General features: G+C 49.6%; 1 long non-coding RNA gene across 1 annotated transcript in view; it reads left to right on the plus strand.

Moving 5' to 3' along the window:
- Window positions 1–7282, plus strand: part of LOC144773093 (uncharacterized) — a 29562-nt gene extending 22280 nt beyond the window's left edge. The window contains exon 3 of the long non-coding RNA XR_013599917.1: window positions 7214–7282. This is a non-coding gene — a long non-coding RNA (uncharacterized LOC144773093). The remainder of the gene's footprint in view (window positions 1–7213) is intronic.
- Window positions 7283–24990: the final 17708 nt, after the last annotated feature.

Genomic DNA, 24990 nt, shown 5'->3' on the forward strand with positions numbered 1-24990 from the left:
ATCGTGCGGGCTGTGTCTTCGGTGGTCACCGTGGTCCAGTTGCGAAGGGTGGCGGTGGGGGGCATTGGTTCGATGGTTGGGTGCGTGGGTGGGGCGCCGAAGCTGTTGTGGATGTCGGCGATCTTGCGGTGGAAGAACGAGGCGAGAGAGTCGCAGAGGTCTTGTGACGGAGTGATGTCGTTGGTGCCGGTGCTGGGGTTGGAGAACTCCTTGACGATAGTGAAGAGCTCTTTGCTGTCGTGGGCGTTGTTGTCCAGTCGTTCCTTCAGGGATTTCTTCTTGGTGGTGCGGATGAGCTGGTGGTGCTTGCGGGTAGCGTGTTTGAGGGCGGTCATGTTGTCGGCGGTCCGGTCGAGGAGCCAGGCTTTCTCGAGGGTGCGACAGGTCTTCTTGGAGTCCTTGAGGTCGTCGGTGAACCAGGATGCCTTCTTGCTTCTGGGTCTGCTGGGAGGGTTCTTTAGTGGCGCGAGGTCGTCGGCGCAGGCGGTCAGCCACTGTGTGAAGTTGCGGGCTGCTTCATTGGGGTCCGTTGTGTTGGCGGGTGGGCTCTGGCTGAGGGAGGTGGTGAGCTGGTCTGCGGTGATCTTGCTCCAATTCCTGTGAGGTACCTGTTGCGGGTGGTGGTGGGTCGTGTATCTTTTGAAGCTGTAGTGGACGCAGCTGTGGTCGGTCCAGTGGAGTCCGGTGGCGTGGCTGAAGGTGATGTACTTGCTGGAAGAGAAGACGGGATCAAGCGTGTGGCCGGCGTAGTGGGTGGGGGTGTTGACCAGTTGCTTGAGTCCGAGGAATTTAGCCATGTACAGTACTGCCGATTCTGGGGCAAAGAGAAATCCCATTTCAGTTCCTTTGACCTGGATGTAAAATTGATGATTACATTTGAAGAAATTCTGGGGTATACATATTTTTGCAAGGTGTGTTATGAATTCAGTGAGTACCGGATGTGGACATGATCGGCTCTCAAGATACCATTCTAATACTTCTAGTGCTGCCTCCTGTGGAATATTGGTGTATGGGCCTTCAACATCCATGGTGACCAAGATTTCCTCTTCCATATTTAAATTTGTATCTTCTATTTAATTAAGTCTATGGTGTCTCTAACATATGATGGAATGCTCTGATGAAAGCTTTGAGGAAAACATCAACGTGCTATGCTATAGGTTCCAGAATTGAGCTTACTCCAAAAATGATAGGTCTCCCAGGTGGTTTTGAAGGGTGTTTATATATTTTAGAGAGTGTGTATAGGTCATGTGTTCTAGCATTTACCTTCCCCAAAAATGTTGCTTCTGTTTTTTAGTCCACCAACCTTCTCCTTTACCTAACTCCACTAAGGGTTTTATCTCAGTTTGAATTCATGTTGTGGGTTCATGGTTGATCTTCCTATAGTGTTTACTATTATTCAGTTACCTCTTTATTCTTGTTCCTATTATTCAGATCTATCCTGGATCACAATAGCTACACTTTTACCGTCCAGTTTAATTATGATTAGATTGTCTCACATTAGGCAGCTGAGAGCCAGCTTTCTTGTTTGGAGATGTTCAATTTAGTATATTTGTTTATTTATACAACTTTGTCTAGTGCCTTAAGACCAGTAAAGGTAATGATTTGCATAGGCATTTTGCATGTAGAAGGCAAAATTAGATTGTCTGTAAAAATTAGAATAGCCTGTTCTTGTAGCATGATAGATTTCCTCCAAAACATTTTGCAATCAACTTTTCCTGAAATATAGTATCAAACCCATTTTTACTTGAGTAAAATCAGTACGCTGCAATGATATAAAGGACAAACCGTTTGATAAAACTCCTTTTCATAAGTGTCAAAGGGGTGTTTTAGAGATTTATGTATGGGGCTCATGTATTCTCCTCCATCTGTATGTTCACCTAATGCTAATGTTTTCCTTTGCCTCTTCTTGATCCTTTCCCAAAAGAAAAAGACCTCTCGAAGGTGGAACATACGGGCTTGGGGCTGGGTCTGAATCACTTGTAGAGTGCGAGTATGTTGAGCTTTCTGAAAAGCTGATTCCTGCATTGATACTGTGTTACAAACTCCTGATTTTTCAGATTCTGAGTAAAAATCTTTGTTGAGATAGCGGCATGTTTTTTTCCAGGGTTTAGTTCAATATGCTTCTTTATATCGTCTTCAATTTTTTGTTTTTAACTTTGAAGTCTGCAATCTCCTTATTCATCTTTGCCGCTAAAAATTTAGCATCAGATCTAGCAAAATGAAGTTTCATTTACCCCTCCAATTCTTTTATGGCTTCCAGTTCTTTTTTAGAATCAATCATTTTTATTGTGTGGTCATAAGTGCATAATACAGAACTTTGCTGCCTACATCCAAGTGCCAGCAGAGCGAGAACTAGAGAACAATACACAACGCATAAGGTCTACATCCCGGGGGACGACCTCGCATTAATGCAAATCTCAATGGAAGGTCAAGGCACCGCGACCAAGAGACCACTTTTAAAAAAAAAAATATACAACAGAGAACAAACCCTCCCCTCCCTCCTCCCTTCCCACCCACCCTCCCTCCGCATCATTTCAGGACCTCCCCACTAACACCCCACTATGTACTACTGGATGTTACTTGTCATTTCAGGCAACCTCTGTACCAGGTGGGCCCAAGGGTATAAGCCGTAAAATCTGCAGGTATTTCGGACATGTTACTTCCCTCATGTCTTTTGAAAGGAGCTGTAAAAAGGGGGCCCATAATTTCGCATATTCTTTGCCTCGGCCATCTACAGTAAGAGAAAGACGTTCCATTGCCAATAGATGCCAAAGCTTTTGTATCCAATCACACGGGTCCGGGACTGACTGAGATCCCCATTGCCCTAAGAGCACTTGCCTAGCTGCCAACAGTGCCAGGGCTATCTGCTTACCGCTCAAGGACTTCAGTGGAAAGGACCCAGAGTGGGGTAGTCCCAGAAGTGTATATTTAAGCAGTCGTGGCAGTGTAATATGAAAAGCTCCATCGATGTCATCGAGAATCTGTCCAATAACGCACCAACTTCGGACAGAGCCACAGCAAGTGTACTAGGGTATGGTATGCGACGTTTACAACGCAACCGTTACAACGGCGTTCCATTACGACGCGGTCATAACAACGAAAGTTGTTACAACGAATTGCGCTGGGGGTCGCTCAAGGATAGTAAATCATTTAATTTACTATCCCAACACCTTCCCTACTATCCACGGGGACTGGTGTTGGAATAGTAAATTATTTTTTTTTAATTTGCGCCCCCCCCAACGCAAGTCGTTGTAACGACTTGCGTTTTTACAACCGCGTTATAATGGAACGCGTTGTAAAAGTGTGCGTCGTAATGACGTACATCCCTAGGGTACCAGTGCCACCACACCCCCTTCGCAGAGGTCTGATTTGGACTTATCCCAAGACTTAATGCGCACTGGTGTGTAATACCAGTAATGGACCACCTTATAGGCTGATTCCGCACCCGCTGTATTGGAAGCAGTGTGGTGTGTGCGATAAAAAATGTGTCCCTCTCCTTCGGTGTAAGGGGTCTCCCAAACTCAGTCTCACATCTAACTTGCGCCTTTGAGCGATGTTTCTTAGGTCACGTAGTGATCATAGTATATGATTCAGATATTAGCTTACAATCATCTTTTTTGCATATTAAACCTCTTTCAAAGGTCGTCATGGGGCGGGACATGTGCGCAAAATTCTCAGGACGCGTGACCCAATGTGCAAGCTGCGAGTAATGAAATACATGAGAAGCAGGCAGACCATAATCTGCACATAACTGAGAGAAGGGAATCAGCCCATCAAGATCAAAAAGGGAGCACACCCTCTTGCACCCCTCCTCCCTCCAACGATGAAACGGCGGGGGCGTGCAGCCGGGTGGGATGTCAGGGTTGTCTACATTAGGGGACAGTGGAGAGGAAAACTAAGTCCACCCTTTCTGTCGCACAAGTTAATCCCATGCCCTGAGGGTCGTGGAGATCCAGTTCTTTTTTGACTAATTGTTCTGCTGTCTTGATAGATACAAACATCCAGTCTCATTTCAAGCCTCTACTACTGAAGTCCCCAGTATACTGAGGATCATCGGTGAATATTACCGGAATGGTCCTCACTTGCAGGACCTGGGGAATTGTGTTTGCCCTTAAATGTTCTAAAAGTACTTCACTGTCTAAAACAATGTGGACATGTTTCTTCTTGAATCTGATTAATTTCTCTGACTCAGTTTGTCGCTGATTATTGCTATTAGTGGACCCAGTATTCAGTATTGATGGTCATCGTTGTAACTGGTCAATATCCACTTCAGAGTACCATAGGATTTTAGGTTCTGACATCATATCCTCTTCTCCCGTATGTTTCTTTTGTTCTGTCCACCTGTGTCTCAACCATTTATTGCCAGTTGCATACTATCGGGATTGCCTAACAGTATTTTAATGATTACCCTCGTGTGAAGCTCACTCGCCGTAGCAGTACAAACAGAACTAGGCTAGATCATTTTGGGATAGTTGCGGTTGGGATTACAGTACAATTTCTCAAACCATAGCTACCCCCGCAAACCATAGATTATGCATTCAATTTTAATTATGACATGCGGACTTTATTCATCATGACCATATTTTTGGGAATGGAAACATTCATTATAATTTAATAATCAATTTAATCTGTGTAGTCCCATCTCTAGGAATGCTTTAATTACCAGCAACAAGATGTAAGTGTCCATCACAAGTATAAAGATTTACAGAGTTCAGGTATTGCAGATCCAGGATAGCATAGGCACCGATGTGTCCTTATGTCTCCGCCAAAGGAAAGAAATTAGTTTTGAGAACCCATAAATACAACAGGTGTCTAGTAGGAGGCACTTCTATGGTGAAGGCTGTCAACCCCGATCAAGTACAAAATATGGCTCTGAAAAGGAGAGAAGTAGGAAATTACTCGCCGTTGGATTTCTGGACAAGAGAAGCCATCACCACACGCGGTGTCCAGAAGCTGCCAAGAGTTGACCCACTCCTTGGTTTCCAAGAGTATGACAAACATACAGAAGAAACATTGTACAACGGAGCATTGGAGTCATGTACAAAAGATGGAGGCATACCCTACAGGAAACCAGGGCTTTTGATGTATCCCTGGGATACTTATACAACCACCGCTTACACAACCAAACTACAAATCTGCCTGCAATCTCTCGAAAAGTTGTTTGCTGCAGTGCAACACCAGCAGTTTCACGCTATACAAATGCAAATAACATAACCAATGGGTACTTGAAAACCTTTTCCCTGGGGCCAAACGGTTTGGTCATTGATGTGACGGTGGGACTCATTGATGCCAGCCAGTGTGGTGATCATGGGGTTGGGGGGGGGGGATTGGCTGTAAGGTGGGTGTAGGGGAAGGGAAGCATGTAGATCTAGTGACTGAATTGAACAATGTGAAACCAGAAAACCTGGGCTTAATCCTGGTTTTTACCACTTAACCAAATTGTGTGATCCTAGCCAACGGTTTTATTTCACTTTCCCTTTTTTGTTCATTATCACAATTACGGAGACATTGAAATACATGACTTCCGGATTTGCGCTATACAAAAGCTTCTTCTGTATTTGATTTAATGCTCAATAATGTTGTTCATGTATAATAGGAACCCAGGCCATTCAAAGAGTAAACATAACATCTGACTTGCCTCTTCGTTCACTAGTTGCATAGTTGTCTAGGTGAGGGGAAGAAGGAAAGTGTTCCTAAATTTAAGCGGTGCAGGACTCCCTAGTTACTTCCTTTGTTTAACTGCATTTACCCTTTGAATAATATGCTTGCCTATTTACTTAACATTTCCTTGATGTTAGTGCTAAATCGAGTCTGTTGAGGAGGGGGCCGCTTGTAAAGGTCAGGGTGGCCGCCGTCGGGTCGTACTTTGAGTATTACTGAATTGTCGTAAGTAATGTATGCAGACTTCTTGCAGACTCGAGAGTGATGGCCATACCTTTAAGTCTTTCTGACCCACCAATTTGGATACCTGCGTCTAGCTCAATTCAGCAATTTGTTGTAACACGTATTCTGAGATTCCTCAGCAACAGGTTACTGTAATTATATACATTCAGAAGGTCTCAGACTACCTCAACCCCCAATTAGGGATTAGGTGCGAACGTCATTTGAACTGTACTTTGTAAAGCTCCTCCGTGCTTCTTAATGTAATATATTGGTTTTATCCCCTAATATACATTTGCAATCTGAAAAAAATATAAGTATGCCAATCTTTACGGTTCAACTCCAAAATGTCGACAGCGCTGGCAATCCGCAGCCATTGGACAAATTGGACAAATTGGCAATTCCACATTTAATCCCACCTCTCCCCTTGTTTTCATCCTGACAAAAAGGTGTATCGGGGCTCCTTCCGCCTCATTGCAGTCGAGGTGAGTTTAAGAGTCCAGAGAAGGCAGTCAAAACATGGCCAATGTTTGTGAACATCCATCCAGTCACGAGTTTAGGTATGTTTGCCTCATTGGCAGGGCGACCTCAAGAGATCTTGTATGGGACCCTCCATTTTCCCGTCACACAGGGGCGGCTCTAGGCTCATGGCGGCCCTGGGCAGGGAGCGTAGGTAGAGGGCCCCAATCCCTGCCAGGGGCTGCTACGCAAATATGTATCCATCCTTAGAGGATTATTATATTAAGGATATATATTGGCGTGGTGGCCCTGTGCTGGTGCACAGCTTGCACATGCATAAGGCCGCCCCTGCGCCACCTTCTGACACACACTTACGACTCAGGAAGTAACTGCCAGATCCTGAGTCAGGGTTTAGGAAGCCCAAAAGTTTTGACGCCTTTGGACCACGTTTGCTCGGGTTTCTGGTTGAGTTTGAGGGACACTACGCAGTTTAGCTTTACACACGTGGGGCTTTAACATGATAAGTAAACAGATTCAATTTTTTGTAACGCGTTACACCAGTGCCCACGCAAGACTTTAGGAAATGAGGGCCTTTGTCCCTGAATGAGTAAACTCTGTTTTTTAGCCCAGAAATTCCTGGTCAGCGTGGCATTTAGGACATGTTCAGCATTGCACGACATCCGTGAGGGAGGTTTCAAGGAGACACTGTGATATTTCATACGCAGAGAGAAATTGATTTTTGAAGAGTCACTGAATGCGAAAACATAGAAAGTGTCCATAAATGAGATCTCCAATGGGAGAGGGTTTGACTGGCAGTATGCCAAGGTTTGGAGTTACCTGACAATGTATTTCTTCATTGTGTTTGTCTGGACAGGGAGGCTGCTATGAATGTGGGTGAGCCCGGGGAGGACCAGGGACCAGACGAGGCATGGAGGAGGCTGAGGTAAGTGAGAAGGGGTGGGCTCGAAGGGTTCTGGCTGTCTGCTTGGTGCTGCAGCCTGTCACTTATAAAATACCTCTCCGCTCCCATGCTTGGCCCTCTTTGAATATTCATGTCATAAGGAATTCTGTCCACAGCCCAAGCCTGTATCTTCCCGTGGAAGCAATTCATGACGTAGGAACGCCTCTCCACAGCCCCACCTTGTCCCTCACTGAAGGTTCCTGATATAAGAACTTATTTCCACTGCCCCAGTCTGTCCCTCCCTTAAGATATCTAATTTGAGAGCTTCACTCCACAGCCCCAGCTTGTCTGTCTATGAAGATTCGTGATACAAAAGTTTCTCGCCCCAGCCTGTCCATTCCTCCCTGAAGATTCCTGATATTCGAAATTTTCCCCACAGCCCCACCTTGTCTCTCCCTGGAGATTCCTGATATAAGAACTACTCTCAAGTGCCCAGCCTGTCCGTCCCTTAATATTCCTGAAATAAGAACTTCTCCCCACAGCCCCAGCCTGCCCAGCCCTCCCTGAAGATTCCTGATATAAGTGATTCTCCCCACAGCCCCACCTTGTCCCTCCCATAAGATTCCTGATATAAGTGATTCTAACCAGAGCCTCTTCCTCCCTGACCTGAAGATTTCTGAAGTAAGAACTTCTCTCCACTGCCAAAATGTGTCCCTCCCTGACCTGAAGATTCCTCATATAAGAACTTCTCCCCACAGCCCCACCTTGTCTTTCCCTGAAGATTCCTGTTATAAGAAATTATCCCCCGAGCCTGTTCCTCCCTGACCTGAAGATTTCTGAAATAACAACTTCTCTCCACTGCCCCAACCAGTCCATCCCTTAAGATATCTGATGTAATTTCTCTCCACTGCCCCGATATGTCCCTCTCTGACCTGAAGATTCCTCATATAAGAACTTTTCTCCACTGCCCAGCCTGTCCCTCTCTGAACATTCCTGATATAAGAGTTTATCTCCACTGCCCCAGCCTGTCCCTCCCTGACCTGAAGACTCGTGATATAAGAACTTCTCTCCACAGCCTGTCCCTCCCTGCCCTGAAGACTCGTGATATAAGAACTTCTCTCCACAGCCTGTCCCTCCCTGCCCTGAAGAATCCTGGCATAGGAGCATCTTTCCATAGCCCCAGCCTGTCCCTACCTGATCCGAAGTCTCCTGATATACGAACACCTCTCTAAAGCCTATCCCTCCCTGCTCTAAAGATTCCTGGTACAGGGGCATATTTCCACAGCCCCAGCCTGTCCTTCCCTGCCCTGAAGATTCCTGGTATAAGAACCTCTCTCCACAGCCCCAGCCTGTCCCTTCCTGCCCTAAAGATTCCTGGTACAGGGGCATATTTCCACAGCCCCAGCCTGTCCTTCCCTGCCCTGAAGATTCCTGGTATAGGAGCATCTTTCCATCACCCCAGCCTGTCCCTCTCTGCCCTGAAGATTCCTGGTATAGGAGCATCTTTCCATCGCCCCAGCCTGTCCCTACCTGATCCGAAGTCTCCTGATATACGAACACCTCTCTAAAGCCTATCCCTCCCTGCTCTAAAGATTCCTGGTACAGGGGCATATTTCCACAGCCCCAGCCTGTCCTTCCCTGCCCTGAAGATTCCTGGTATAAGAACCTCTCTCCACAGCCCCAGCCTGTCCCTTCCTGCCCTAAAGATTCCTGGTACAGGGGCATATTTCCACAGCCCCAGCCTGTCCTTCCCTGCCCTGAAGATTCCTGGTATAGGAGCATCTTTCCATCACCCCAGCCTGTCCCTCTCTGCCCTGAAGATTCCTGGTATAGGAGCATCTTTCCATCGCCCCAGCCTGTCCTTCCCTGCCCTGAAGATTCCTGATATAAGAACCTCTCTCCACAGCCCCAGCCTGTCCTTCCCTGCCCTAAAGATTCCTGGTATAGGAGCATCTTTCCATCACCCCAGCCTGTCCCTCCCTGCCCTGAAGATTCCTGATATAAGAACCTCTCTCCATAGCCCCAGCCTGTCCCTTCCTGCCCTGAAGATTCCTGGTATAGGAGCATCTTTCCATCGCCCCAGCCTGTCCCTCCCTGCCCTGAAGATTCCTGATATAATAACTTCTCTCCACAGCCTGGCCCTCCCTGCCCTAAAGATTCCTGGTATAAGAGCCTCTTTCCATAGCCCCAGCCTGGCCCTCCCTGCCCTAAAGATTCCTGGTATAGGAACCTCTCTCCATAGCCCCAGCCTGTCCTTCCCTGCCCTGAAGATTCCTGGTATAGGAGCATCTTTCCATCGCCCCAGCCTGTCCCTCCCTGCCCTGAAGATTCCTGATATAATAACTTCTCTCCACAGCCTGGCCCTCCCTGCCCTAAAGATTCCTGGTATAGGAGCCTCTTTCCATAGCCCCAGCCTGGCCCTCCCTGCCCTAAAGATTCCTGGTATAGGAACCTCTCTCCATAGCCCCAGAGCCTGTCTTTCCCTGCCCTGAAGATTCCTGATATTAGAACCTCTCTCCATAGCCCCAGCCTGTCCCTCCCTGCCCTGAAGATTCCTGATATAATAACTTCTCTCCACAGCCTGGCCCTCCCTGCCCTAAAGATTCCTGGTATAGGAGCCTCTTTCCATAGCCCCAGCCTGGCCCTCCCTGCCCTAAAGATTCCTGGTATAGGAACCTCTCTCCATAGCCCCAGAGCCTGTCCTTCCCTGCCCTGAAGATTCCTGGTATAGGAGCATCTTTCCATAGCCCCAGCCTGTCCCTCCCTGCCCTAAAGATTCCTGGTATAGGGGCATCTTTCCATAGCCCCAGCCTGTCCCTCCCTGCCCTAAAGATTCCTGGTATAGGAGCATCTTTCCATAGCCCCAGCCTGTCCCTCCCTGCCCTAAAGATTCCTGGTATAGGAGCATCTTTCCATAGCCCCAGCCTGTCCCTCCCTGCCCTGAAGATTCCTGATATTAGAACCTCTCTCCATAGCCCCAGCCTGTCCCTCCCTGCCCTGAAGATTCCTGATATTAGAACCTCTCTCCATAGCCCCAGCCTGTCCCTCCCTGCCCTGAAGATTCCTGATATAATAACTTCTCTCCACAGCCTGGCCCTCCCTGTCCTAAAGATTCCTGGTATAGGAGCCTCTTTCCATAGCCCCAGCCTGGCCCTCCCTGCCCTAAAGATTCCTGGTATAGGAACCTCTCTCCATAGCCCCAGAGCCTGTCCTTCCCTGCCCTGAAGATTCCTGATATTAGAACCTCTCTCCATAGCCCCAGCCTGTCCCTCCCTGCCCTGAAGATTCCTGATATAATAACTTCTCTCCACAGCCTGGCCCTCCCTGCCCTAAAGATTCCTGGTATAGGAGCCTCTTTCCATAGCCCCAGCCTGGCCCTCCCTGCCCTAAAGATTCCTGGTATAGGAGCCTCTTTCCATAGCCCCAGCCTGGCCCTCCCTGCCCTAAAGATTCCTGGTATAGGAGCATCTTTCCATCGCCCCAGCCTGTCCCTCCCTGCCCTGAAGATTCCTGATATTAGAACCTCTCTCCATAGCCCCAGCCTGTCCCTCCCTGCCCTGAAGATTCCTGATATAAGAACCTCTCTCCACAGCCTGGCCCTCCCTGCCCTGAAGATTCCTGATATAAGAACCTCTCTCCACAGCCTGGCCCTCCCTGCCCTAAAGATTCCTGGTATAGGAACCTCTCTCCATAGCCCCAGAGCATGTCCTTCCCTGCCCTGAAGATTCCTGGTATAGGAGCATCTTTCCATAGCCCCAGCCTGTCCCTCCCTGCCCTAAAGATTCCTGGTATAGGAGCATCTTTCCATAGCCCCAGCCTGTCCCTCCCTGCCCTAAAGATTCCTGGTATAGGAGCATCTTTCCATAGCCCCAGCCTGTCCCTCCCTGCCCTAAAGATTCCTGGTATAGGAGCATCTTTCCATAGCCCCAGCCTGTCCCTCCCTGCCCTGAAGATTCCTGGTATAGGAGCCTCTTTCCATAGCCCCAGCCTGGCCCTCCCTGCCCTAAAGATTCCTGGTATAGGAGCATCTTTCCATCGCCCCAGCCTGTCCCTCCCTGCCCTGAAGATTCCTGATATTAGAACCTCTCTCCATAGCCTGGCCCTCCCTGCCCTAAAGATTCCTGGTATAGGAGCCTCTTTCCATAGCCCCAGCCTGGCCCTCCCTGCCCTAAAGATTCCTGGTATAGGAGCCTCTTTCCATAGCCCCAGCCTGGCCCTCCCTGCCCTAAAGATTCCTGGTATAGGAGCCTCTTTCCATAGCCCCAGAGCCTGTCCTTCCCTGCCCTGAAGATTCCTGATATTAGAACCTCTCTCCATAGCCCCAGCCTGTCCCTCCCTGCCCTGAAGATTCCTGATATTAGAACCTCTCTCCATAGCCTGGCCCTCCCTGTCCTAAAGATTCCTGGTATAGGAGCCTCTTTCCATAGCCCCAGCCTTGCCCTCCCTGCCCTAAAGATTCCTGGTATAGGAACCTCTCTCCATAGCCCCAGAGCCTGTCCTTCCCTGCCCTGAAGATTCCTGATATTAGAACCTCTCTCCATAGCCCCAGCCTGTCCCTCCCTGCCCTGAAGATTCCTGATATAATAACTTCTCTCCACAGCCTGGCCCTCCCTGCCCTAAAGATTCCTGGTATAGGAGCCTCTTTCCATAGCCCCAGCCTGGCCCTCCCTGCCCTAAAGATTCCTGGTATAGGAGCCTCTTTCCATAGCCCCAGCCTGGCCCTCCCTGCCCTAAAGATTCCTGGTATAGGAGCATCTTTCCATCGCCCCAGCCTGTCCCTCCCTGCCCTGAAGATTCCTGATATTAGAACCTCTCTCCATAGCCCCAGCCTGTCCCTCCCTGCCCTGAAGATTCCTGATATAAGAACCTCTCTCCACAGCCTGGCCCTCCCTGCCCTGAAGATTCCTGATATAAGAACCTCTCTCCACAGCCTGGCCCTCCCTGCCCTAAAGATTCCTGGTATAGGAACCTCTCTCCATAGCCCCAGAGCATGTCCTTCCCTGCCCTGAAGATTCCTGGTATAGGAGCATCTTTCCATAGCCCCAGCCTGTCCCTCCCTGCCCTAAAGATTCCTGGTATAGGAGCATCTTTCCATAGCCCCAGCCTGTCCCTCCCTGCCCTAAAGATTCCTGGTATAGGAGCATCTTTCCATAGCCCCAGCCTGTCCCTCCCTGCCCTAAAGATTCCTGGTATAGGAGCATCTTTCCATAGCCCCAGCCTGTCCCTCCCTGCCCTGAAGATTCCTGGTATAGGAGCCTCTTTCCATAGCCCCAGCCTGGCCCTCCCTGCCCTAAAGATTCCTGGTATAGGAGCATCTTTCCATCGCCCCAGCCTGTCCCTCCCTGCCCTGAAGATTCCTGATATTAGAACCTCTCTCCATAGCCTGGCCCTCCCTGCCCTAAAGATTCCTGGTATAGGAGCCTCTTTCCATAGCCCCAGCCTGGCCCTCCCTGCCCTAAAGATTCCTGGTATAGGAGCCTCTTTCCATAGCCCCAGCCTGGCCCTCCCTGCCCTAAAGATTCCTGGTATAGGAGCCTCTTTCCATAGCCCCAGCCTGTCCCTCCCTGCCCTGAAGATTCCTGATATTAGAACCTCTCTCCATAGCCCCAGCCTGTCCCTCCCTGCCCTGAAGATTCCTGATATAATAACTTCTCTCCACAGCCTGGCCCTCCCTGCCCTAAAGATTCCTGGTATAGGAGCCTCTTTCCATAGCCCCAGCCTGGCCCTCCCTGCCCTAAAGATTCCTGGTATAGGAGCCTCTTTCCATAGCCCCAGCCTGGCCCTCCCTGCCCTAAAGATTCCTGGTATAGGAGCCTCTTTCCATAGCCCCAGCCTGGCCCTCCCTGCCCTAAAGATTCCTGGTATAGGAGCCTCTTTCCATAGCCCCAGCCTGTCCCTCCCTGCCCTGAAGATTCCTGATATTAGAACACCTCTCCACAGCCTCAGCCTGTCCCTCCCTGACCCGAGGTTTCCTGGTATAAGAACCTCTCTCCACAGCCCCATCCTGGCCCTCCCTGCCCTGAAGATTCCTGGCATAGGAGCATCTTTCCATAGCCCCAGCCTGTCGCCTCCCACAGCACTGCTTTTATCAGAACACCTGTCCACACCCCGGGGTACAGCTCCCTCTCGAAGCCGTCCCTGTTCTGGGATCCTCTCTCCACAGCCCCTTGTGCCTCTTTTGTTGAAGCGTTATCTGCCATGAGAGCCTCTCTCTGCCTCTCTTCTCCTTCAGACCCCCTGGAGCCTGCTGCACCCCTCCGAGGACCCTCCCGCTCTCTGCCAGAAGTTTGAGGCCAACCTCTTCGCCCAGGGCCGGTGCCAGCACTGCTTCCGTGGCCGGAGGTACCACCAGCTGGGCCCCGGGGCTCAGGTAAGGGCTGCCTCGGCCGCCATGAATATTTCAACAGCAGGCGACGGGGCCCTTTGTAGTGTGGGGAAAACGAGCCTTTGCGGGAGGTGAACGCAGCCCCCCGGGAGGCCTGGCCCTGAGGGGGCGACACCGGTGCGGGCGCCTCCCTCAAACCACGCCACCCCTCTCTGGCCCCTCAGTGACCCTCTGTGCCCCCTCAGCCTCACACACGGGCCTCGGTGACGCCCCTCTGCCCCCTGGTATGTGCGGCGCCAGGTATGTCCCTCTGCCCCCTGAGTGTGGCATTGTCTGCGGCACCAGAGATGTCTCGCTGCCCTCGGAGTGCTGCACTCTCTGTGGCCAGAGACGCTCTTCTCTGTCCCCTGAGCCTGACACTTCCTGTAGCCTGGGTCTCCTCGCTCTGTCCCCATGAGTCCACCCCTCTCTGATGTCAGGGTGTATGTCTCTGTCTCCTAAGTCTACCCTCTCTGTCTCTGAATAAACCCCTCGGTCGCGAGTTTATTCCTCTCTGTCCCAAGTCTATTCCTCTCGGCCAGCCCTCGCTGTTCTGAGGCCACCACTCCCTGTGCGAGGGGTGTGACTCCGAGCAACGCAGCTCTACCCCTCAGAACCCCTATGCCTCGGCCTGTGTGACTCCAGGTTCCCGAAGGCTGCCACTGTCTGGCCATGAGAGTAACAATTTTTTCCCCAAGTCTCTTCCGCCTCACCACCTCGGTCGCCCCTTTCAAGCTACACACTCTGTCACCAGAGTCTCTTTTCTCTGCCCCTGAGTTTTAACATTCTTTGTCCCTGAGTCGGAGTCGCCCCTCCCCACCCTTGTATTGTATCGTATTGTAATTGCATTTATATAGCGCTTACTACCCCTGACGAGGCGTCAAACCGCTTTTTCGGCGAGTAGCACGCTACTCCAGGACCCATAAAGGATTAGTGTTGAATTAGTATAGTGAAATATTAAAGTAATTAAAGTGGTTGATAGGTTAGTCAGTTCTTTGGATTCGGAAGGGAAAAAGGTTTGGATTTCTATAGCGCTTGTTACCCTTTCTGGCGAGTAGCACGCTACTCCGGAACTCATAAAGGATTAGTGGGGAATTAGTATGGTGAAATATAAAAGTAATTTGAGTGGAGAATATTAGTCAGTTATTTACAATGAGAAAGATAGCGGAGGGATAGAAGAGGGAGAAAGTTTGCATTCATATAGCGCTTGTTACCCCTGAAGAGGTGTTGAAGCGCTTTTCTGGCGAGTAGCACGCTACTCCGGAATCCATAAAGGATTAGTGTTGAAAATTAGTATAGTGAAATATGAAGTAATTTGAATTGTGGATAGGTTATTCAATTATTTGAATAGAGAAGTGTAGCAGCAGGATACACGAGGGAAAGAGGTTTGTATTTATATAGCGCTTGCTACCCCTGATGGGGTTTGAAGCGATTTTTTGGGATGATTATTGAATTAGTATAGTGAATTATGAAAGTAATTCGTGTAGTGGATCTGTTAGGCAGTTATTTTGATTGAGAAGGGTTGGGGAGGGGTAGAAAAGGGAAAAGGTTGCATTTATATAGCGCTTGTAACCCTGATGGGGTGTTGAAGCGCTTTATTGGCGAGTAGCACTCTACTCCGGAACCCATAAAGGATTAGTGTTGAAAATTAGTATAGTGAAATATGAAAGTAGTTTGAGCGGTTGATGTGTTATTCAGTTGGATAGAGAAAGGTAGCGGAGGGGTAGAAGATAGGGAAACGGTTTGCATTTATATAATGCTTGCTTACCTCTAATGAGGTGTTGATGCGCTTTTTTGGCAATTTGCCGCTACTCTGTGATCCATAAAGGATTAGTGGTGAATTAGTATAGTGGAATATGACATTTGAGAAGTGAACATGTTAGTATGTTATTTTGATTGAAAAGGATAGTGGAGGGATAGGAGAGTGAAGGATTTTGATTATTTTTTGGGAGGTCATAGCAGTAGGAGGAGGCTTTTGGATGAGTAAAAAGGGGTTGTGGAAGGGGAGAGTCAGAGGGAACAGTTTAGAAAGGTTTGGTTTGGGGATCGGTATAGTAAAAGAGGTGTCAGATGATGCAAGGAGTGGCAGAGTAGGAGAGAGTCTAGAAAGGGTTATTTTGGGGATCATAGCAGTGGTGTGGGGTTTGGGTGAAATGAGAGAGTGGGTGTAGAGGATATATTGATAGATGTATAGGGTGAGAAATAGGGTAGTGCCTTGGAAAGAGTAGTAGAAAGAAGTTTGGGATGAGCCAGAAAGTTGGGTTAAAAGATATATTGAGAGTAGTATAGGGTGAGAAATAGAGTAGTGCATTGGATATGCTGAATTAGAAGAACGTGATAAATATATAGATCCATAAGTACATTGAAAGTATATAGATGGATAAAGGAGATAGGTATATGTAGATGGAAGATACAGGATGAGAAATAGGGTAGTGCATTGGATATGCTTTTCAGGAGGAAAGTAACAAACACACAGATCCAAGTACATGGAAGGTACATAGATGCACAATGGAAAAAGTACATGTAGACCAAAGATGCACCAGATAAACTCTGGGTTTCAAGTGTTATTGTACTTAAATTATTATTTTTTTAACATAATTATTCTACATGTTTATACAAAGCAATACACAGAGATAGGTACATATCTATAGTAAAAATAAATGATTATATACAGACGGATATGCTGTAAATTTGTGTGTGTATGGTGCTTATGTGGGGAAGAGCCAATTCTTGAGTAGTTTTCTGAAGATAAGGTGGCTGTCGGTGGATCTTATGTTGGGGGTAAAGCGTTCTATACTTTGGCTGCTTAAACAGAGAAGGATGTGCCACCCATGTTTTTAGGGCTCGGGCCTAAGCCTCCACTTCGTGGAGGCGGAGCTTGCGAGCCCTAATGTGTTCAATGCAGAAAGGGGTCCAGGCTGGCACATTCCTTAGTTTTTATGGAATGTGCCTAGTGATTCGCTGTGCTGTGTATTTAGTAGTGTTGACCTGATAGGCTGTAAGTAATTTACTCGTGCCCGATGTGGCATATTCTGTGCGAGAACGAGCACGGCAGAGTGATTAATCTTAATTAGGAGCTGTCAGACTGGCCGTGTAATGCAATCCAGATGGTGCGAGCGCTGCATAAAGTGTTCGGCAGAAGAATACATAAATCCTCAATTACCAGCTGTCTGAGGTGCCGGTAATTGAAGGCAGATGGTGGTGGGAGCGTGTGCACTGCTGTGTTTTTTGTAGAGAATCACATGCATCAGATCTGGTGCGTAGTGCAGAGGCGTAGTGCAGAGGCGTAGTGCGTAGTGCAGAGGTGTAGTGCATAGTGCAGAGGCGTAGTGCGTAGTGCAGAGGCGAAGTGCGTAGTGCAGAGGTGTAGTGCATAGTGCAGAGGCGTAGTGCGTAGTGCAGAGGCGAAGTGCGTAGAGCAGAGGTGTAGTGCGTAGTGCATAGTGCAGAGGCGTAGTGCGTAGAGCAGAGGCGTAGTGCATAGGCAGAGTGCGTAGTGCAGAGGCGTAGTGCAGAGGCGTAGTGCAGAGGCGTAGTGCGTAGTGCAGAGGCGTAGTGCAGAGGCGTAGTGCTTAGTGCAGAGGCGTAGTGCAGAGGCGTAGTGCGTAGTGCAGAGGCGTAGTGCAGAGGCGTAGTGCAGAGGCGTAGTGCATAGGCGTAGTGCAGAGTGCGTAGTGCAGAGGCGTAGTGCGTAGTGCAGAGGCGTAGTGCGTAGTGCAGAGGTGTAGTGCGTAGTGCAGAGGCGTAGTGCAGAGGCGTAGTGCGTAGTGCAGAGGCGTAGTGCAGAGGCGTAGTGCAGAGGCGTAGTGCGTAGTGCAGAGGCGTAGTGCGTAGTGCATAGGCGTAGTGCAGAGTGCGTAGTGCAGAGGCGTAGTGCGTAGTGCAGAGGCGTAGTGCAGAGGCGTAGTGCAGAGGCGTAGTGCAGAGGCGTAGTGCGTAGTGCAGAGGTGTAGTGCAGAGGCGTAGTGCGTTGTGCAGAGGCGTAGTGCAGAGTGCGTAGTGTAGAGGCGTAGTGCGTAGTGTAGAGGCGTAGTGCGTAGTGTAGAGGCGTAGTGCGTAGTGCAGAGGCGTAGTGCAGAGGCGTAGTGCAGAGGCGTAGTGCGTAGTGCAGAGGCAGAGTGCAGAGGCGTAGTGCAGAGGCGTAGTGCAGAGTGCAGAGGCGTAGTGCGTAGTGCAGAGTGCAGAGGCGTAGTGCGTAGTGCAGAGGCGTAGTGCGTAGTGCAGAGGCGTAGTGTGTAGTGCAGAGGCGTAGTGCGTAGTGCAGAGGCGTAGTGCGTAGTGCAGAGGCAGAGTGCAGAGGCGTAGTGCAGAGGCGTAGTGCAGAGTGCAGAGGCGTAGTGCAGAGGCGTAGTGCGTAGTGCAGAGGCGTAGTGCGTAGTGCGTAGTGCAGAGGCGTAGTGCGTAGTGCAGAGGCGTAGTGCGTAGTGCAGAGGCGTAGTGCGTAGTGCAGAGGCGTAGTGCGTAGTGCAGAGGCGTAGTGCGTAGTGCAGAGGCAGAGTGCAGAGGCGTAGTGCAGAGTGCACAGGTGTAGTGCAGAGGCGTAGTGCGTAGTGCAGAGTGCAGAGGCGTAGTGCAGAGGCGTAGTGCAGAGTGCAGAGGCGTAGTGCAGAGGCGTAGTGCAGAGGCGTAGTGCGTAGTGCAGAGGCGTAGTGTGTAGTGCGTAGTGCAGAGGCGTAGTGCGTAGTGCAGAGGCGTAGTGCAGAGTGCAGAGTTGTAGTGCAGAGGCGTAGTGCATAGTGCAGAGTGCAGAGGCGTAGTGCGTAGTGCAGAGGCGTAGTGCGTAGTGCAGAGGCGTAGTGCGTAGTGCAGAGGCGTAGTGCAGAGTGCAGAGGCGTAGTGCAGAGTGCAGAGGCGTAGTGCAGAGGCGTAGTGCGTAGTGCAGAGGCGTAGTGCGTAGTGCAGAGGCGTAGTGCGTAGTGCAGAGGCGTAGTGCAGAGGCGTAGTGCAGAGGCGTAGTGCGTAGTGCAGAGCGCAGAGGCGTAGTGCAGAGGCGTAGTGCGTAGTGCAGAGGCGTAGTGCGTAGTGCAGAGGCGTAGTGCGTAGTGCAGAGGCGTAGTGCAGAGTGCAGAGGCGTAGTGCAGAGTGCAGAGGCATAGTGCAGAGGCGTAGTGCAGAGGCGTAGTGCAGAGTGCGTAGTGCAGAGGCGTAGTGCGTAGTGCAGAGGCGTAGTGCGTAGTGCAGAGGCGTAGTGCAGAGGCGTAGTGCAGAGGCGTAGTGCAGAGTGCAGAGGCCTAGTGCATAGTGCAGAGGCGTAGTGCATAGTGCAGAGGCGTAGTGCGTAGTGCAGAGGCGTAGTGCGTAGTGCAGAGGCGTAGTGCAGAGTGCAGAGGCGTAGTGCGTAGTGCAGAGGCGTAGTGCAGAGTGCGTAGTGCAGAGGCGTAGTGCGTAGTGCAGAGGCATTGTGCAGAGGCGTAGTGCGTAGTGCAGAGGCAGAGTGCAGAGGCGTAGTGCAGAGTGCAGAGGCGTAGTGCGTAGTGCAGAGGTGTAGTGCGTAGTGCAGAGGTGTAGTGCGTAGTGCAGAGGCGTAGTGCGTAGTGCAGAGGCGTAGTGCAGAGGCGTAGTGTGTAGTGCGTAGTGCAGAGGCATAGTGCGTAGTGCAGAGGCGTAGTGCAGAGTGCACAGGTGTAGTGCAGAGGCGTAGTGCGTAGTGCAGAGTGCAGAGGCGTAGTGCAGAGTGCAGAGGCGTAGTGCAGAGGCGTAGTGCAGAGGCGTAGTGCAGAGGCGTAGTGTGTAGTGCGTAGTGCAGAGGCGTAGTGCGTAGTGCAGAGGCGTAGTGCAGAGTGCAGAGGTGTAGTGCAGAGGCGTAGTGCATAGTGCAGAGTGCAGAGGCGTAGTGCAGAGGCATAGTGCGTAGTGCAGAGGCGTAGTCTAGAGTGCAGAGGTAGAGTGCAGAGGCGTAGTGCAGAGGCGTAGTGCGTAGTGCAGAGGCGTAGTGCAGAGGCGTAGTGCGTAGTGCAGAGGCGTAGTGCAGAGGCGTAGTGCGTAGTGCAGAGGCGTAGTGCGTAGTGCAGAGGCGTGGTGCGTAGTGCAGAGTGAAGCCAATGCATATCTACAGGCTAGCGATGACAGTGCATATCTACAGGCTAGTGAAGCTAATTCATATCTACAGGCTAGCAATGACAGAGCATATCTACAGGCTAGTGAAGCCAATGCATATCTACAGGCTAGCAATGACAGTGCATATCTACAGGCTTTTGAAGCCAATGCATATCTACAGGCTAGCGATGACAGTGCATATCTACAGGCTCGCGATGACAGTGCATATCTACAGGCTAGCGATGACAGAGCATATCTACAGGCTAGCGATGACAGTGCATAACTACAGGCTAGTGAAGCCAATGCATATCTACAGGCTAGCGATGACAGAGCATATCTACAGGCTAGCGATGACAGTGCATATCTACAGGCTAGCGAAGCCAATGCATATCTACAGGCTAGCGATAACAGTGCATTTCTACAGGCTAGCGATGACAGTGCATATCTACAGGCTAGCGATGACAGTGCATATCTACAGGCTAGTGAAGCCAATGCATATCTACAGGCTAGCGATGACAGTGCATATTTACAGGCTAGCAATGACAGAGCATATCTACAGGCTAGCGATGACAGTGCATATCTACAGGCTAGCGAAGTCAGTGCATATCTACAGGCTAGCGATGACAGTGCATATCTACAGGCTAGCGATGACAGAGCATATCTACAGGCTAGCGATGACAGTGCATAGTTACAGGCTAGTAATGACAGTGCATAGCTACAGGCTAGCGATGACAGTGCATAGCTACAGGCTAGCGATGACAGTGCATAGCTACAGGCTAGCGATGACAGTGCATATCTACAGGCTAGCGATGACAGTGCATATCTACAGGCTAGCAATGACAATGCATATGTACAGGCTAGCAATGACAGAGCATATCTACAGGCTAGCGATGACATTGCATATCTACAGGCTAGCGATGACAGTGCATATCTACAGGCTAGCGATGACAGTGCATATCTACAGGCTAGCGATGACAGTGCATATCTACAGGCTAGCGATGACAGAGCATATCTACAGGCTAGCGATGACAGTGCATATCTACAGGCTAGCGATGACAGTGCATATCTACAGGCTAGTGATGACAGTGCATATCTACAGGCTAGCGATGACAATGCATATGTACAGGCTAGCAATGACAGAGCATATCTACAGGCTAGCGATGACAGTGCATATCTACAGGCTTTTGAAGCCAATGCATATCTACAGGCTAGCGATGACAGTGCATATCTACAGGCTAGCGATGACAGTGCATATGTACAGGCTAGCGATGACAGAGCATATCTACAGGCTAGCGATGACAGTGCATAACTACAGGCTAGTGAAGCCAATGCATATCTACAGGCTAGCGATGACAGAGCATATCTACAGGCTAGCGATGACAGTGCATATCTACAGGCTAGCGAAGCCAATGCATATCTACAGGCTAGCGAAGCCAATGCATATCTACAGGCTAGCGATAACAGTGCATATCTACAGGCTAGCGATGACAGAGCATATCTACAGGCTAGCGATGACAGTGCATATCTACAGGCTAGCGATGACAGTGCATATCTACATGCTAGTGAAGCCAATGCATATCTACAGGCTAGCGATGACAGAGCATATCTACAGGCTAGCGATGACAGAGCATATCTACAGGCTATTGATGACAGCGCATATCTACAGGCTAGCGATGACAGTGCATAACTGCAGGCTAGTGAAGCCAATGCATATCTACAGGTTAGCGATGACATGGCATATCTACTGACTAGCGATGACGGTGCATATCTACAGGCTAGTGAAGCCAATGCATATCTACAGGCTAGCGATGACAGTGCATATCTACATGCTAGCGATGACCGAGCATATCTACAGGCTAGCGATGACAGTGCATATCTACAGGCTAGCGATGATAATGCATATCTACAGGCTAGCGACGACAGCGCATATCTACAGGATAGCAATGACAGCGCATATCTACAGGCTAGCGATGACAGTGCATATCTACAGGCTAGCGATGACGGTGCATACCTACAGGCTAGTGAAGCCAATGCATATCTAGCTAGGCTAGCGATGACAGTGCATATCTACAGGCTAGCGATGACAGAGCATATCTACAGGCTAGCGATGACAGCGCATATCTACAGGCTAGCGATGACAGTGCATAACTACAGGCTAGTGAAGCAAATGCATATTTACAGGTTAGCAATGACAGTGCATATCTACAGGCTAGCGATGACGGTGCATATCTACAGGCTAGTGAAGCCAATGCATATCTACAGGCTAGCAATGACAGTGCATATCTACAGGCTAGCGATGACAGTGCATATCTACAGGCTAGCTATGATAATGCATATCTACAGGCTAGCAATGACAGCGCATATCTACAGGATAGCAATGACAGCGCATATCTACAGGCTAGCGATGACAGTGCATATCTACAGGCTAGCGATGACGGTGCATACCCACAGGCTAGTGACGCCAATGCATATCTACAGGCTAGCGATGACAGTGCATATCTACAGGCTAGCGATGACAGTGCATAGACTCACAAGGAGACCACAGGCAGCTGAGGTGCAATCTTCTCCCACTCACAAGAACGACATCACAGGCAGCAGCAGTGCAAGCTTCTTACACTCACAAGGAGACCACAGGCAGCAGAGGTGCAAGCTTCTCACACTCACAAGAAGGACATCACAGGCAAGTGGTGCAATATTCGCACACTCACAAGGAGATTACTGGCAGTACACACCACATGAACACACTCCATAACACATAGCAACAATACATTGGCATTTACAATGCCATTAGCTCAAACTCAAATAAATCCGAGCCCGATTGCATTTCTAATGCTTGTTTTCTTGTATCTTGGGATTTTGAGGCAAGGTGCCATTTTAGAGCTAAGGTTCCTTTTGTTGAATGTGTTTGGTGATTTTATTCCTGATGAAGAGCAGTCCCATTCCATGTATTGCTTTGTGGGTGATACAAAGCAGCTTGAACGTGGATCTTCTGGCAACCGGTAACCAATGCAGGGCTTTCAAGGCAGGGGAGATGTGGTCTCGCGGTTTGATATGAAGAGTAGTCTGGCAGCCGAGTTCTGAATCCGTTGTAATCTTTTCATGGCCGTTAAAGGTGATCCATGATAGAGGCTATTGGCGCAATCGAGTTTGGACAGAACAGGGGAGATGGTAGCTTGGACCTTGTGTGGAATTCCCAAATGAGGGAAAATTTGTTGCAGCGCTTTTATAGTGACAAAGCTTGATCTTGCTAATTTGTCCACTTGGGCATACATCGATATCTCAGAGTCCATGGTCATTCAGAGGTTTCTTACTTCCTTCGATACTTTAGGTGGTGATCCCAGTAAATCAGGCCAGGCGGCAAGCGGGGTAGAATGTTTCCAATCACCACAGGGGATTGTAGGGGAAACACTCACTCTCACCGGAGTTTAACTCTTTTTGTCCCTTAGATCACCCCTCTCTGCCATAAGGCTAAAAGAAGACCAGACCTCTGTCCTCATGTCACACATCTCCGCTCTCTGAGATGCCCCACTCTCTTTCCCCCAGCTACTCCTTTCTGCTTCCTGAGTCTAAGCTTCACTTTCACATGAGCCTTGTCTCCGGGTTCTCTCCCCTCAGTCCCAGGCGCTCTCTGTCTGGTCTCCTTCTCCATACCAGGTGTTTCTTGCTCTCACTCTCTCTGTGCCTGAGCTCTCTCCTCTCTGTCTATCCCCATCTTTCTCCATCTTTCCTCCTTGTGGTTTCAATTAATAGTTAGATGTTTCCCTCTCTGGCTATCTCTCTGTCTCACACACATTCTTCTTTCTGTCCCTCTCAATCCCGCCTCTCCATTTCTTGTTCGTTTTCCCCCTCTGTATTTATCTCTCACTCCCTCCTCCATCTCTTTTTTCTCTCCTTCTCTCTCGCCCCTTTAGTTTGTCCTTCTCTGTCTCTCTTACTGTCTCCACTCTCTCTACCCTTCTCGTTTTCTCTCTTTTCCTCTTTCTCTGCCTTTCTGTCCATCTCACTCTCTTCTATCCAGGGCCACTCGAATTATGTGGCAGGGGAGTGCCAAAATTATGCAGCCTAGTTAAGTATATTATACAGCAAGAAAAGGCAAATTATGTGGCATAATGTGCCACTTTTTGTGATAGTATTAATTCATCATTTCGTTATTTTTAGGGTAGAACCTGCAAGAGCATGCACTACTCCTGTCCGCCCCACTCCAATATGTCCCACTCCAATCCAAAACAATCTGCCCCACTCCAATCTACCCCACTCCAGTCAATCCACCCACTCCAATCAATCCACCACACCTCACCCCACCCCAATCCACCCACTCCCTCCCCAATCCACCCCTCTCAAAACAATCTGCCCCACTCCAATCCAAAACAATCTGCTCCACTCCAATTTAAACTATCTGCCCCCCCTCAATCTGCCCCACTCAATGCAAAACAATCTATCCCACTTTTCAATCCGAAACAATCTGCCCCACTCCAATCCAGAACAATCTGCCCAACTCAAATCCACCACACTCCAATCTACCCCATTCTATTTCACCTCACCCTATTCCATTCCACATCACCCCATTCCATTCCACCTCACCCCACTCCAATCCACCTCACCCCACTCCCGCCCTACTGCACTCCAGTCCACCCCATCCCACCCACCTTAGTCCAATCTGCCTCACTCAATCCAATCCACCTCACGGAATCCAATCTACCTCACTGAAACCAATCCATCTTACTCCAATTCAATCCACCCCACTGCAATCTAATCTATTCCACTCCAATCCACCCAGCGCCAATTCAATCCACTCCATCCCAATTCACTCCACTCGACTCCATTCCAATCCACCCCCTCCACCCCAGCTCACGCCAGTCCACCCCAACTCAACCCAATACCCCATGTCAATCCACTCCAATATAATCTACCCCATCCAGCCCACCCCACTTCAATCCACCCACTGTACTCCAATCCACCCCACTCTACCCCAATCCAATTAACCCCACCCCATGTCAGTCCACCCATCCACCACACTCCAATCCAATTCACTCCAATCACCCCACTCCAGGCAAACCCCCCACTACAAACCAATCCACCCCTCCAGTCTAGTCCAAATCACCCTACTCTAATCCACCCCACCCCAAACCAGTCTAATCTACCCCACTCCAATCCACCCCACACCAATACACCCAAACCATTACACCTCACCCCACTTCAATCCACCGACTCAATCCAATCCACCCCATCCCGTCTGCCCACTCTTGTCCATTCCACTCAATCCAATCCACTCCAGTCAATCCAACCCTCTCTACCCGATCCAATCCATACCTATCTTCTCCAATTCAATCAACCTCACTACCTAAGTCCA

The sequence above is a fragment of the Lissotriton helveticus genome, chromosome 1_1, assembly GCF_964261635.1.
Source record: "Lissotriton helveticus chromosome 1_1, aLisHel1.1, whole genome shotgun sequence".
Taxonomy (NCBI): Eukaryota; Metazoa; Chordata; class Amphibia; order Caudata; family Salamandridae; genus Lissotriton; species Lissotriton helveticus.